The sequence below is a fragment of the Hypanus sabinus genome, chromosome 17, assembly GCF_030144855.1.
Source record: "Hypanus sabinus isolate sHypSab1 chromosome 17, sHypSab1.hap1, whole genome shotgun sequence".
In the NCBI taxonomy this organism is placed as follows: Eukaryota; Metazoa; Chordata; class Chondrichthyes; order Myliobatiformes; family Dasyatidae; genus Hypanus; species Hypanus sabinus.
In genome coordinates this window covers 13175010-13192166 of record NC_082722.1, presented here as the reverse complement: position 1 = coordinate 13192166, position 17157 = coordinate 13175010, and positions in this window count along the sequence as shown.

Here is a 17157-nt window from a genome sequence, read left to right as displayed (position 1 = left end):
AAAGTTCCAATGTGTAAAGAAGGTAATGCTACTGAAAGTAACTTCTGGAGCATAGGTAGCACACTCATAAAATTGGTTGCAGACAACTCTAAATCATATGGTTAGTGTGCTAACAATGTTTACATCATGTTAGCAGATAGTAGTTATCAGCAAAATTGAACTGTACACTCCATTGAGTTGAATGCATTACTTTCTATTCAATGCATTCTGTGGTAAGTTTGTGTACATAACTACTCGGGGTGATTTGGAATTGTATAGATATTGCATGTAGAGTGCTCAGTGACATGGAATAATCCAATGCAAGCTGAATTCAGTAACCTACCTGGGACCATTTACAGTGGAACAGCCATTGACTTGCTTTAATTCTGCAAAGGCTAAAGTTCCAATGTGTAGAGATGGTAATGCTACTGAAAGTAACTTCTGGAGCATAGGTAGCACACTCATAAAATTGGTTGCAGACAACTCTAAATCATATGGTTAGTGTGCTAACAATGTTTACATCATGTTAGCACATAGTAGTTATCAGCAAAATTGAACTGTACACTCCATTGAGTTGAATGCATTACTTTCTATTCAATGCATTCTGTGGTAAGGTTGAGTACATAACTACTCGGGGTGATTTGGAATTGTATAGATATTGCATGTAGAGTGCTCAGTGACATGGAATACTCCAATGCAAGCTGAATTCAGTAACCTACCTGGGACCATTTACAGTGGAACAGCCATTGACTTGGTTCAATTCTGCAAAGGCTAAAGTTCCAATGTGTAGAGAAGGTAATGCTACTGAAAGTAACTTCTGGAGCATAGGTAGCACACTCATAAAATTGGTTGCAGACAACTCTAAATCATATGGTTAGTGTGCTAACAATGTTTACATCATGATAGCACATAGTAGTTATCAGCAAAATTGAACTGTACACTCCATTGAGTTGAATGCATTACTTTCTATTCAATGCATTCTGTGGTAAGGTTGTGTACATAACTACTCGGGGTGATTTGGAATTGTATAGATATTGCATGTACAGTGCTCAGTGACATGGAATACTCCAATGCAAGCTGAATTCAGTAACCTACCTGGGACCATTTACAGTGGAACAGCCATTGACTTGGTTTAATTCTGCAAAGGCTAAAGTTCCAATGTGTAGAGAAGGTAATGCTACTGAAAGTAACTTCTGGAGCATAGGTAGCACACTCATAAAATTGGTTGCAGACAATTCTAAATCATATGGTTAGTGTGCTAACAATGTTTACATCATGTTAGCACATAGTAGTTATCAGCAAAATTGAACTGTACACTCCATTGAGTTGAATGCATTACTTTCTATTGAATGCATTCTTTGGTAAGTTTGTGTACATAACTACTCGGGGTGATTTGGAATTGTATAGATATTGCATGTAGAGTGCTCAGTGACATGGAATACTCCAATGCAAGCTGAATTCAGTAACCTACCTGCGACCATTTACAGTGGAACAGCCACTGACTTGGTTAAATTCTGCAAAGGCTAAAGTTCCAATGTGTAGAGAAGGTAATGCTACTGAAAGTAACTTCTGGAGTATAGGTAGCACACTCATAAAATTGGTTGTAGACAACTCTAAATCATATGGTTAGTGTGCTAACAATGTTTACATCATGTCAGCACATAGTAGTTATCAGCAAAATTGAACTGTACACTCCATTGAGTTGAATGCATTACTTTCTATTCAATGCATTCTGTGGTAAGGTTGTGTACATAACTACTCTGGGTGATTTGGAACTGTATAGATATTGCAAGTAGAGTGCTCAGTGCCATGGAATACTCCAATGCAAGCTGAATTCAGTAACCTACCTGTTACTATTTACAGTGGAACATCCATTGATGGTTTTATTCGGCAAAGGCTAAAGTTCCAATGTGTAGAGAAGGTAATGCTACTGAAAGTAACTTCTGGAGCATAGGTAGCACACCCATAAAATTGGTTGCAGACAACTCTAAATCATATGGTTAGTGTGCTAACAATGTTTACATCATGTTAGCACATAGTAGTTATCAGCAAAATTGAACTGTACACTCCATTGAGTTGAATGCATTACTTTCTATTCAATGCATTCTGTGGTAAGTTTGTGTACATAACTACTCGGGGTGATTTGGAATTGTATAGATATTGCATGTAGAGTGCTCAGTGACATGGAATACTCCAATGCAAGCTGAATTCAGTAACCTACCTGGTACCATTTACAGTGGAACAGCCATTGACTTGGTTTAATTCTGCAAAGGCTAAAGTTCCAATGTGTAGAGAAGGTAATGCTACTGAAAGTAACTTCTGGAGTATAGGTAGCACACTCATAAAATTGGTTGTAGACAACTCTAAATCATATGGTTAGTGTGCTAACAATGTTTACATCATGTTAGCACATAGTAGTTATCAGCAAAATTGAACTGTACATTGAGTTGAATGCATTACTTTATATTCAATGCATTCTGTGGTAAGTTTGTATACATAACTACTCGGGGTGATTTGGAATTTTATAGATATTGCATGTAGAGTGCTCGGTGACATGGAAAACTCCAATGCAAGCTGCATTCAGTAACCTACCTGGGACCATTTACAGTGGAACAGCCATTGACTTGGTTTAATTCTGCAAAGCCTAAAGTTCCAATGTGTAGAGAAGGTAATGCTACTGAAAGTAACTTCTGGAGCATAGGTAGCACACCCAAAAAATTGGTTGCAGACAACTCTAAACCATATGGTTAGTGCTAACAATGTGTACATCATGTTAGCACATAGCAGTTATCAGCAAATTTGAACTGTACACTCCATTGAGTTGAATGCATTACTTTCTATTCAATGCATTCTGTGGTAAGTTTGTGTACATAACTACTCGGGGTGATTTGGAATTGTATAGATATTGCATGTAGAGTGCTCAGTGACATGGAATACTCCAATGCAAGCTGAATTCAGTAACCTACCTGGTACCATTTACAGTGGAACAGCCATTGACTTGGTTTAATTCTGCAAAGGCTAAAGTTCCAATGTGTAGAGAAGGTAATGCTACTGAAAGTAACTTCTGGAGCATAGGTAGCACACTCATAAAATTGGTTGCAGACAACTCTAAATCATATGGTTAGTGTGCTAACAATGTTTACATCATGTTAGCACATAGTAGTTATCAGCAAAATTGAACTGTACACTCCATTGAGTTGAATGCATTACTTTCTATTCAATGCATTCTGTGTTAAGTTTGTGTACATAACTACTCGGGGTGATTTGGAATAGTATAGATATTGCATGTAGAGTGCTCAGTGACATGGAACACTCCAATGCAAGCTGAAATCAGTAGCCTACCTGGTACCATTTACAGTGGAACAGCCATTGACTTGGTTTTATTCTGCAAAGGCTAAAGTTCGAATGTGTAGAGAAGGTAATGCTACTGAAAGTAACTTCTGGATCATAGGTAGCACACTCATAAAATTGGTTGCAGACAACTCTAAATCATATGGTTAGTGTGCTAACAATGTTTACATCATGTTAGCACATAGTAGTTATCAGCAAAATTGAACTGTACACTCCATTGAGTTGAACGCATTACTTTCTATTCAATGCATTCTGTGGTAAGTTTGTGTACATAACTACTCGGGGTGATTTGGAATTGTATAGATATTGCATGTAGAGTGTTCAGTGACATGGAATACTCCAATGCAAGCTGAAATCAGTAACCTACCTGGTACCATTTACAGTGGAACAGCCATTGACTTGGTTTTATTCTGCAAAGGCTAAAGTTCCAATGTGTAGAGAAGGTAATGCTACTGAAAGTAACTTCTGGAGCATAGGTAGCACACCCATAAAATTGGTTGCAGACAACTCTAAATCATATGGTTAGTGTGCTAACAATGTTCACATCATGTTAGCACATAGTAGTTATCAGCAAAATTGAACTGTACACTCCATTGAGTTGAATGCATTACTTTCCATTCAATGCATTCTGTGGTAAGTTTGTGTACATAACTACTCGGGGTGATTTGGAATTGTATAGATATTGCATGTAGAGTGCTCAGTGACATGGAATACTCCAATGCAAGCTGAATTCAGTAACCTACCTGGGACCATTTACAGTGGAACAGCCATTGACTTGGTTTTATTCTGCAAAGGCTAAAGTTCCAATGTGTAGAGAAGGTAATGCTACTGAAAGTAACTTCTGGAGCATAGGTAGCAGACCCATAAAATTGGTTGCAGACAACTCTAAATCATATGGTTAGTGTGCTAACAATGTTTACATCATGTTAGCACATAGCAGTTATCAGCAAAATTGAACTGTACACTCCATTGAGTTGAATGCATTACTTTCTATTCAATGCATTCTGTGGTACGTTTGTGTACATAACTACTCGGGGTGATTTGGAATTGTATAAATATTGCATGTAGAGTGCTCAGTGACATGGAATACAATGCAAGCTGAATTCAGTAATCTACCTGGTACCATTTACAGTGGAACAGCCATTGACTTGGTTGTATTCTGCAAAGGCTAAAGTTCCAATGTGTAGAGAAGGTAATGCTACTGAAAGTAACTTCTGGAGCATAGGTAGCACACCCATAAAATTGATTGCAGACAACTCTAAATCAAATGGTTAGTGTGCTAACAATGTTTACATCATGTTAGCACATAGTAGTTATCAGCAAAATTAAACTGTACACTCCATTGAGTTGAATGCATTACTTTCTATTCAATGCATTCTGTGGTAAGTTTGTGTACATAACTACTCGGGGTGATTTGGAATTGTATAGATATTGCATGTAGAGTGCTCAGTGACATGGAATACTCCAATGCAAGCTGAATTCAGTAACCTACCTGGTACCATTTACAGTGGAACAGCCATTGACTTGGTTTAATTCTGCAAAGGCTAACGTTCCAATGTGTAGAGAAGGTAATGCTACTGAAAGTAACTTCTGGAGTATAGGTAGCACACTCATAAAATTGGTTGTAGACAACTCTAAATCATATGGTTAGTGTGCTAACAATGTTTACATCATGTTACCACATAGTAGTTATCAGCAAAATTGAACTGTACACTCCATTGAGTTGAATGCATTACTTTCCATTCAATGCATTCTGTGGTAAGTTTGTGTACATAACTACTCGGGGTGATTTGGAATTGTATAGATATTGCATGTAGAGTGCTCAGTGACATGGAATACTCCAATGCAAGCTGAATTCAGTAACCTACCTGGGACCATTTACAGTGGAACAGCCATTGACTTGGTTTTATTCTGCAAAGGCTAAAGTTCCAATGTGTAGAGAAGGTAATGCTACTGAAAGTAACTTCTGGAGCATAGGTAGCACACCCATAAAATTGGTTGCAGACAACTCTAAATCATATGGTTAGTCTGCTAACAATGTTTACATCATGTTAGCACATAGCAGTTATCAGCAAAATTGAACTGTACACTCCATTGAGTTGAATGCATTACTTTCTATTCAATGCATTCTGTGGTACGTTTGTGTACATAACTACTCGGGGTGATTTGGAATTGTATAAATATTGCATGTAGAGTGCTCAGTGACATGGAATACAATGCAAGCTGAATTCAGTAATCTACCTGGTACCATTTACAGTGGAACAGCCATTGACTTGGTTGTATTCTGCAAAGGCTAAAGTTCCAATGTGTAGAGAAGGTAATGCTACTGAAAGTAACTTCTGGAGCATAGGTAGCACACCCATAAAATTGGTTGCAGACAACTCTAAATCAAATGGTTAGTGTGTTAACAATGTTTACATCATGTTAGCACATAGTAGGTATCAGCAAAATTAAACTGTACACTCCATTGAGTTGAATGCATTACTTTCTATTCAATGCATTCTGTGGTAAGTTTGTGTACATAACTACTCGGGGTGATTTGGAATTGTATAGATATTGCATGTAGAGTGCTCAGTGACATGGAATACTCCAATGCAAGCTGAATTCAGTAACCTACCTGGTACCATTTACAGTGGAACAGCCATTGACTTGGTTTAATTCTGCAAAGGCTAACGTTCCAATGTGTAGAGAAGGTAATGCTACTGAAAGTAACTTCTGGAGTATAGGTAGCACACTCATAAAATTGGTTGTAGACAACTCTAAATCATATGGTTAGTGTGCTAACAATGTTTACATCATGTTAGCACATAGTAGTTATCAGCAAAATTGAACTGTACACTCCATTGAGTTGAATGCATTACTTTCTATTCAATGCATTCTGTGGTAAGGTTGTGTACATAACTACTCTGGGTGATTTGGAACTGTATAGATATTGCAAGTAGAGTGCTCAGTGCCATGGAATACTCCAATGCAAGCTGAATTCAGTAACCTACCTGTTACTATTTACAGTGGAACATCCATTGACGGTTTTATTCGGCAAAGGCTAAAGTTCCAATGTGTAGAGAAGGTAATGCTACTGAAAGTAACTTCTGGAGCATAGGTAGCACACCCATAAAATTGGTTGCAGACAACTCTAAATCATATGGTTAGTGTGCTAACAATGTTTACATCATGTTAGCACATAGTAGTTATCAGCAAAATTGAACTGTACACTCCATTGAGTTGAATGCATTACTTTCTATTCAATGCATTCTGTGGTAAGTTTGTGTACATAACTACTCGGGGTGATTTGGAATTGTATAGATATTGCATGTAGAGTGCTCAGTGACATGGAATACTCCAATGCAAGCTGAATTCAGTAACCTACCTGGTACCATTTACAGTGGAACAGCCATTGACTTGGTTTAATTCTGCAAAGGCTAAAGTTCCAATGTGTAGAGAAGGTAATGCTACTGAAAGTAACTTCTGGAGTATAGGTAGCACACTCATAAAATTGGTTGTAGACAACTCTAAATCATATGGTTAGTGTGCTAACAATGTTTACATCATGTTAGCACATAGTAGTTATCAGCAAAATTGAACTGTACATTGAGTTGAATGCATTACTTTATATTCAATGCATTCTGTGGTAAGTTTGTATACATAACTACTCGGGGTGATTTGGAATTGTATAGATATTGCATGTAGAGTGCACGGTGACATGGAAAACTCCAATGCAAGCTGAATTCAGTAACCTACCTGGGACCATTTACAGAGGAACAGCCATTGACTTGGTTTAATTCTGCAAAGCCTAAAGTTCCAATGTGTAGAGAAGGTAATGCTACTGAAAGTAACTTCTGGAGCATAGGTAGCACACCCAAAAAATTGGTTGCAGACAACTCTAAACCATATGGTTAGTGCTAACAATGTTTACATCATGTTAGCACATAGCAGTTATCAGCAAATTTGAACTGTACACTCCATTGAGTTGAATGCATTACTTTCTATTCAATGCATTCTGTGGTAAGTTTGTGTACATAACTACTCGGGGTGATTTGGAATTGTATAGATATTGCATGTAGAGTGCTCAGTGACATGGAATACTCCAATGCAAGCTGAATTCAGTAACCTACCTGGTACCATTTACAGTGGAACAGCCATTGACTTGGTTTAATTCTGCAAAGGCTAAAGTTCCAATGTGTAGAGAAGGTAATGCTACTGAAAGTAACTTCTGGAGCATAGGTAGCACACTCATAAAATTGGTTGCAGACAACTCTAAATCATATGGTTAGTGTGCTAACAATGTTTACATCATGTTAGCACATAGTAGTTATCAGCAAAATTGAACTGTACACTCCATTGAGTTGAATGCATTACTTTCTATTCAATGCATTCTGTGGTAAGTTTGTGTACATAACTACTCGGGGTGATTTGGAATAGTATAGATATTGCATGTAGAGTGCTCAGTGACATGGAACACTCCAATGCAAGCTGAAATCAGTAACCTACCTGGAACCATTTACAGTGGAACAGCCATTGACTTGGTTTTATTCTGCAAAGGCTAAAGTTCCAATGTGTAGAGAAGGTAATGCTACTGAAAGTAACTTCTGGATCATAGGTAGCACACTCATAAAATTGGTTGCAGACAACTCTAAATCATATGGTTAGTGTGCTAACAATGTTTACATCATGTTAGCACATAGTAGTTATCAGCAAAATTGAACTGTACACTCCATTGAGTTGAACGCATTACTTTGTATTCAATGCATTCTGTGGTAAGTTTGTGTACATAACTACTCAGGGTGATTTGGAATTGTATAGATATTGCATGTAGAGTGTTCAGTGACATGGAATACTCCAATGCAAGCTGAAATCAGTAACCTACCTGGTACCATTTACAGTGGAACAGCCATTGACTTGGTTTTATTCTGCAAAGGCTAAAGTTCCAATGTGTAGAGAAGGTAATGCTACTGAAAGTAACTTCTGGAGCATAGGTAGCACACACATAAAATTGGTTGCAGACAACTCTAAATCATATGGTTAGTGTGCTAACAATGTTCACATCATGTTAGCACATAGTAGTTATCAGCAAAATTGAACTGTACACTCCATTGAGTTGAATGCATTACTTTCTATTCAATGCATTCTGTGGTAAGTTTGTGTACATAACTACTCGGGGTGATTTGGAATAGTATAGATATTGCATCTAGAGTGCTCAGTGACATGGAACACTCCAATGCAAGCTGAAATCAGTAACCTACCTGGTACCATTTACAGTGGAACAGCCATTGACTTGGTTTTATTCTGCAAAGGCTAAAGTTCCAATGTGTAGAGAAGGTAATGCTACTGAAAGTAACTTCTGGATCATAGGTAGCACACTCATAAAATTGGTTGCAGACAACTCTAAATCATATGGTTAGTGTGCTAACAATGTTTACATCATGTTAGCACATAGTAGTTATCAGCAAAATTGAACTGTACACTCCATTGAGTTGAACGCATTACTTTGTATTCAATGCATTCTGTGGTAAGTTTGTGTACATAACTACTCAGGGTGATTTGGAATTGTATAGATATTGCATGTAGAGTGTTCAGTGACATGGAATACTGCAATGCAAGCTGAAATCAGTAACCTACCTGGTACCATTTACAGTGGAACAGCCATTGACTTGGTTTTATTCTGCAAAGGCTAAAGTTCCAATGTGTAGAGAAGGTAATGCTACTGAAAGTAACTTCTGGAGCATAGGTAGCACACACATAAAATTGGTTGCAGACAACTCTAAATCATATGGTTAGTGTGCTAACAATGTTCACATCATGTTAGCACATAGTAGTTATCAGCAAAATTGAACTGTACACTCCATTGAGTTGAATGCATTACTTTCCATTCAATGCATTCTGTGGTAAGTTTGTGTACATAACTACTCGGGGTGATTTGGAATTGTATAGATATTGCATGTAGAGTGCTCAGTGACATGGAATACTCCAATGCAAGCTGAATTCAGTAACCTACCTGGGACCATTTACAGTGGAACAGCCATTGACTTGGTTTTATTCTGCAAAGACTAAAGTTCCAATGTGTAGAGAAGGTAATGCTACTGAAAGTAACTTCTGGAGCATAGGTAGCACACCCATAAAATTGGTTGCAGACAACTCTAAATCATATGGTTAGTGTGCTAACAATGTTTACATCATGTTAGCACATAGCAGTTATCAGCAAAATTGAACTGTACACTCCATTGAGTTGAATGCATTACTTTCTATTCAATGCATTCTGTGGTACGTTTGTGTACATAACTACTCGGGGTGATTTGGAATTGTATAAATATTGCATGTAGAGTGCTCAGTGACATGGAATACAATGCAAGCTGAATTCAGTAATCTACCTGGTACCATTTACAGTGGAACAGCCATTGACTTGGTTGTATTCTGCAAAGGCTAAAGTTCCAATGTGTAGAGAAGGTAATGCTACTGAAAGTAACTTCTGGAGCATAGGTAGCACACCCATAAAATTGGTTGCAGACAACTCTAAATCATATGGTTAGTGTGCTAACAATGTTTACATCATGTTAGCACATAGTAGTTATCAGCAAAATTGAACTGTACACTCCATTGAGTTGAATGCATTACTTTCTATTCAATGCATTCTGTGGTAAGTTTGTGTACATAACTACTGGGGGTGATTTGGAATGTTATAGATATTGCATGTAGAGTGCTCAGTGACATGGAATACTCCAATGCAAGCTGAATTCAGTAACCTACCTGGTACCATTTACAGTGGAACAGCCATTGACTTGGTTTAATTCTGCAAAGGCTAAAGTTCCAATGTGTAGAGAAGGTAATGCTACTGAAAGTAACTTCTGGAGTATAGGTAGCACACTCATAAAATTGGTTGTAGACAACTCTAAATCATATGGTTAGTGTGCTAACAATGTTTACATCATGTTAGCACATAGTAGTTATCAGCAAAATTGAACTGTACACTCCATTGAGTTGAATGCATTACTTTCTATTCAATGCATTCTGTGGTAAGTTTGTGTACATAACTACTCGGGGTGATTTGGAATTGTATAGATATTGCATGTAGAGTGCTCAGTGACATGGAATACTCCAATGCAAGCTGAATTCAGTAACCTACCTGGTACCATTTACAGTGGAACAGCCATTGACTTGGTTTAATTCTGCAAAGGCTAAAGTTCCAATGTGTAGAGAAGGTAATGCTACTGAAAGTAACTTCTGGAGTATAGGTAGCACACTCATAAAATTGGTTGTAGACAACTCTAAATCATATGGTTAGTGTGCTAACAATGTTTACATCCTGTTAGCACATAGTAGTTATCAGCAAAATTGAACTGTACACTCCATTGAGTTGAATGCATTACTTTCTATTCAATGCATTCTGTGGTAAGGTTGTGTACATAACTACTCGGGGAGATTTGGAACTGTATAGATATTGCAAGTAGAGTGCTCAGTGCCATGGAATACTCCAATGCAAGCTGAATTCAGTAACCTACCTGTTACTATTTACAGTGGAACATCCATTGACGGTTTTATTCGACAAAGGCTAAAGTTCCAATGTGTAGAGAAGGTAATGCTACTGAAAGTAACTTCTGGAGTATAGGTAGCACACTCATAAAATTGGTTGCAGACAACTCTAAATCATATGGTTTGTGTGCTAACAACGTTTACATCATGGTAGCACATAGTAGTTATCAGCAAAATTGAACTGTACACTCCATTGAGTTGAATGCATTACTTTCTATTCAATGCATTCTGTGGTAAGTTTGTGTACATAACTACTCGGGGTGATTTGGAATTGTATAGATATTGCATGTAGAGTGCTCAGTGACATGGAATACACCAATGCAAGCTGAATTCAGTAACCTACCTGGGACCATTTACAGTGGAACATCCATTGACTTGGTTTAATTCTGCAAAGGCTAAAGTTCCAATGTGTAGAGAAGGTAATGCTACTGAAAGTAACTTCTGGAGCATAGGTAGCACACTCATAAAATTGGTTGCAGACAACTCTAAATCATATGGTTAGTGTGCTAACAATGTTTACATCATGTTAGCACATAGTAGTTATCAGCAAAATTGAACTGTACACTCCATTGAGTTGAATGCATTACTTTCTATTCAATGCATTCTGTGGTAACTTTGTGTACATAACTACTCGGTGAGATTTGGAATTGTATAGATATTCCATGTAGAGTGCTCAGTGACATGGAATACTCCAATGCAAGCTGAAATCAGTAACCTACCTTGTACCATTTACAGTGGAACAGCCATTAACTTGGTTTTATTCTGCAAAGGCTAAAGTTCCAATGTGTATAGAAGGTAATGCTACTGAAAGTAACTTCTGGAGCATAGGTAGCACACCCAAAAAATTGGTTGCAGACAACTCTAAACCATATGGTTAGTGTGCTAACAATGTTTACATCATGTTAGCACATAGTAGTTATCAGCAAAATTGAACTGTACACTCCATTGAGTTGAATGCATTACTTTCTATTCAATGCATTCTGTGGTAAGTTTGTGTACATAACTACTCGGGGTGATTTGGAATAGTATAGATATTGCATGTAGAGTGCTCAGTGACATGGAACACTCCAATGCAAGCTGAAATCAGTAACCTACCTGGTACCATTTACAGTGGAACAGCCATTGACTTGGTTTTATTCTGCAAAGGCTAAAGTTCCAATGTGTAGAGAAGGTAATGCTACTGAAAGTAACTTCTGGATCATAGGTAGCACACTCATAAAATTGGTTGCAGACAACTCTAAATCATATGGTTAGTGTGCTAACAATGTTTACATCATGTTAGCACATAGTAGTTATCAGCAAAATTGAACTGTACACTCCATTGAGTTGAACGCATTACTTTCTATTCAATGCATTCTGTGGTAAGTTTGTGTACATAACTACTCAGGGTGATTTGGAATTGTATAGATATTGCATGTAGAGTGTTCAGTGACATGGAATACTCCAATGCAAGCTGAAATCAGTAACCTACCTGGTACCATTTACAGTGGAACAGCCATTGACTTGGTTTTATTCTGCAAAGGCTAAAGTTCCAATGTGTAGAGAAGGTAATGCTACTGAAAGTAACTTCTGGAGCATAGGTAGCACACACATAAAATTGGTTGCAGACAACTCTAAATCATATGGTTAGTGTGCTAACAATGTTCACATCATGTTAGCACATAGTAGTTATCAGCAAAATTGAACTGTACACTCCATTGAGTTGAATGCATTACTTTCCATTCTCTGCATTCTGTGGTAAGTTTGTGTACATAACTACTCGGGGTGATTTGGAATAGTATAGATATTGCATGTAGAGTGCTCAGTGACATGGAACACTCCAATGCAAGCTGAAATCAGTAACCTACCTGGTACCATTTACAGTGGAACAGCCATTGACTTGGTTTTATTCTGCAAAGGCTAAAGTTCCAATGAGTAGAGAAGGTAATGCTACTGAAAGTAACTTCTGGATCATAGGTAGCACACTCATAAAATTGGTTGCAGACAACTCTAAATCATATGGTTAGTGTGCTAACAATGTTTACATCATGTTAGCACATAGTAGTTATCAGCAAAATTGAACTGTACACTCCATTGAGTTGAACACATTACTTTCTATTCAATGCATTCTGTGGTAAGTTTGTGTACATAACTACTCAGGGTGATTTGGAATTGTATAGATATTGCATGTAGAGTGTTCAGTGACATGGAATACTCCAATGCAAGCTGAAATCAGTAACCTACCTGGTACCATTTACAGTGGAACAGCCATTGACTTGGTTTTATTCTGCAAAGGCTAAAGTTCCAATGTGTAGAGAAGGTAATGCTACTGAAAGTAACTTCTGGAGCATAGGTAGCACACACATAAAATTGGTTGCAGACAACTCTAAATCATATGGTTATTGTGCTAACAATGTTCACATCATGTTAGCACATAGTAGTTATCAGCAAAATTGAACTGTACACTCCATTGAGTTGAATGCATTACTTTCCATTCTCTGCATTCTGTGGTAAGTTTGTGTACATAACTACTCGGGGTGATTTGGAATTGTATAGATATTGCATGTAGAGTGCTCAGTGACATGGAATACTCCAATGCAAGCTGAATTCAGTAACCTACCTGGGACCATTTACAGTGGAACAGCCATTGACTTGGTTTTATTCTGCAAAGGCTAAAGTTCCAATGTGTAGAGAAGGTAATGCTACTGAAAGTAACTTCTGGAGCATAGGTAGCACACCCATAAAATTGGTTGCAGACAACTCTAAATCATATGGTTAGTGTGCTAACAATGTTTACATCATGTTAGCACATAGTAGTTATCAGCAAAATTGAACTGTACACTCCATTGAGTTGAATGCATTACTTTCTATTCAATGCATTCTGTGGTAAGTTTGTGTACATAACTACTCGGGGTGATTTGGAATAGTATAGATATTGCATGTACAGTGCTCAGTGACATGGAACACTCCAATGCAAGCTGAAATCAGTAACCTACCTGGTACCATTTACAGTGGAACAGCCATTGACTTGGTTTTATTCTGCAAAGGCTAAAGTTCCAATGTGTAGAGAAGGTAATGCTACTGAAAGTAACTTCTGGATCATAGGTAGCACACTCATAAAATTGGTTGCAGACAACTCTAAATCATATGGTTAGTGTGCTAACAATGTTTACATCATGTTAGCACATAGTAGTTATCAGCAAAATTGAACTGTGCACTCCATTGAGTTGAACGCATTACTTTCTATTCAATGCATTCTGTGGTAAGTTTGTGTACATAACTACTCAGGGTGATTTGGAATTGTATAGATATTGCATGTAGAGTGTTCAGTGACATGGAATACTCCAATGCAAGCTGAAATCAGTAACCTACCTGGTACCATTTACAGTGGAACAGCCATTGACTTGGTTTTATTCTGTAAAGGCTAAAGTTCCAATGTGTAGAGAAGGTAATGCTACTGAAAGTAACTTCTGGAGCATAGGTAGCACACACATAAAATTGGTTGCAGACAACTCTAAATCATATGGTTAGTGTGCTAACAATGTTCACATCATGTTAGCACATAGTAGTTATCAGCAAAATTGAACTGTACACTCCATTGAGTTGAATGCATTACTTTCCATTCAATGCATTCTGTGGTAAGTTTGTGTACATAACTACTCGGGGTGATTTGGAATTGTATAGATATTGCATGTAGAGTGCTCAGTGACATGGAATACTCCAATGCAAGCTGAATTCAGTAACCTACCTGGGACCATTTACAGTGGAACAGCCATTGACTTGGTTTTATTCTGCAAAGGCTAAAGTTCCAATGTGTAGAGAAGGTAATGCTACTGAAAGTAACTTCTGGAGCATAGGTAGCACACCCATAAAATTGGTTGCAGACAACTCTAAATCATATGGTTAGTGTGCTAACAATGTTTACATCATGTTAGCACATAGCAGTTATCAGCAAAATTGAACTGTACACTCCATTGAGTTGAATGCATTACTTTCTATTCAATGCATTCTGTGGTACGTTTGTGTACATAACTACTCGGGGTGATTTGGAATTGTATAAATATTGCATGTAGAGTGCTCAGTGACATGGAATACAATGCAAGCTGAATTCAGTAATCTACCTGGTACCATTTACAGTGGAACAGCCATTGACTTGGTTGTATTCTGCAAAGGCTAAAGTTCCAATGTGTAGAGAAGGTAATGCTACTGAAAGTAACTTCTGGAGCATAGGTAGCACACCCATAAAATTGGTTGCAGACAACTCTAAATCATATGGTTAGTGTGCTAACAATGTTTACATCATGTTAGCACATAGTAGTTATCAGCAAAATTGAACTGTACACTCCATTGAGTTGAATGCATTACTTTCTATTCAATGCATTCTGTGGTAAGTTTGTGTACATAACTACTCGGGGTGATTTGGAATGTTATAGATATTGCATGTAGAGTGCTCAGTGACATGGAATACTCCAATGCAAGCTGAATTCAATAACCTACCTGGTACCATTTACAGTGGAACAGCCATTGACTTGGTTTAATTCTGCAAAGGCTAAAGTTCCAATGTGTAGAGAAGGTAATGCTACTGAAAGTAACTTCTGGAGTATAGGTAGCACACTCATAAAATTGGTTGTAGACAACTCTAAATCATATGGTTAGTGTGATAACAATGTTTACATCATGTTAGCACATAGTAGTTATCAGCAAAATTGAACTGTACACTCCATTGAGTTGAATGCATTACTTTCTATTCAATGCATTCTGTGGTAAGTTTGTGTACATAACTACTCGGGGTGATTTGGAATTGTATAGATATTGCATGTAGAGTGCTCAGTGACATGGAATACTCCAATGCAAGCTGAATTCAGTAACCTACCTGGTACCATTTACAGTGGAACAGCCATTGACTTGGTTTAATTCTGCAAAGGCTAAAGTTCCAATGTGTAGAGAAGGTAATGCTACTGAAAGTAACTTCTGGAGTATAGGTAGCACACTCATAAAATTGGTTGTAGACAACTCTAAATCATATGGTTAGTGTGCTAACAATGTTTACATCATGTTAGCACATAGTAGGTATCAGCAAAATTGAACTGTACACTCCATTGAGTTGAATGCATTACTTTCTATTCAATGCATTCTGTGGTAAGGTTGTGTACATAACTACTCGGGGAGATTTGGAACTGTATAGATATTGCAAGTAGAGTGCTCAGTGCCATGGAATACTCCAATGCAAGCTGAATTCAGTAACCTACCTGTTACTATTTACAGTGGAACATCCATTGACGGTTTTATTCGGCAAAGGCTAAAGTTCCAATGTGTAGAGAAGGTAATGCTACTGAAAGTAACTTCTGGAGTATAGGTAGCACACTCATAAAATTGGTTGCAGACAACTCTAAATCATATGGTTTGTGTGCTAACAACGTTTACATCATGGTAGCACATAGTAGTTATCAGCAAAATTGAACTGTACACTCCATTGAGTTGAATGCATTACTTTCTATTCAATGCATTCTGTGGTAAGTTTGTCTACATAACTACTCGGGGTGATTTGGAATTGTATAGATATTGCATGTAGAGTGCTCAGTGACATGGAATACACCAATGCAAGCTGAATTCAGTAACCTACCTGGGACCATTTACAGTGGAACATCCATTGACTTGGTTTAATTCTGCAAAGGCTAAAGTTCCAATGTGTAGAGAAGGTAATGCTACTGAAAGTAACTTCTGGAGCATAGGTAGCACACTCATAAAATTGGTTGCAGACAACTCTAAATCATATGGTTAGTGTGCTAACAATGTTTACATCATGTTAGCACATAGTAGTTATCAGCAAAATTGTACTGTACACTCCATTGAGTTGAATGCATTACTTTCTATTCAATGCATTCTGTGGTAACTTTGTGTACATAACTACTCGGTGAGATTTGGAATTGTATAGATATTCCATGTAGAGTGCTCAGTGACATGGAATACTCCAATGCAAGCTGAAATCAGTAACCTACCTTGTACCATTTACAGTGGAACAGCCATTAACTTGGTTTTATTCTGCAAAGGCTAAAGTTCCAATGTGTATAGAAGGTAATGCTACTGAAAGTAACTTCTGGAGCATAGGTAGCACACCCAAAAAATTGGTTGCAGACAACTCTAAACCATATGGTTAGTGTGCTAACAATGTTTACATCATGTTAGCACATAGCAGTTATCAGCAAAATTGAACTGTACACTCCATTGAGTTGAATGCATTACTTTCTATTCAATGCATTCTGTGGTAAGGTTGTGTACATAACTACTCGGGGTGATTTGGAATTGTATAGATATTGCATGTAG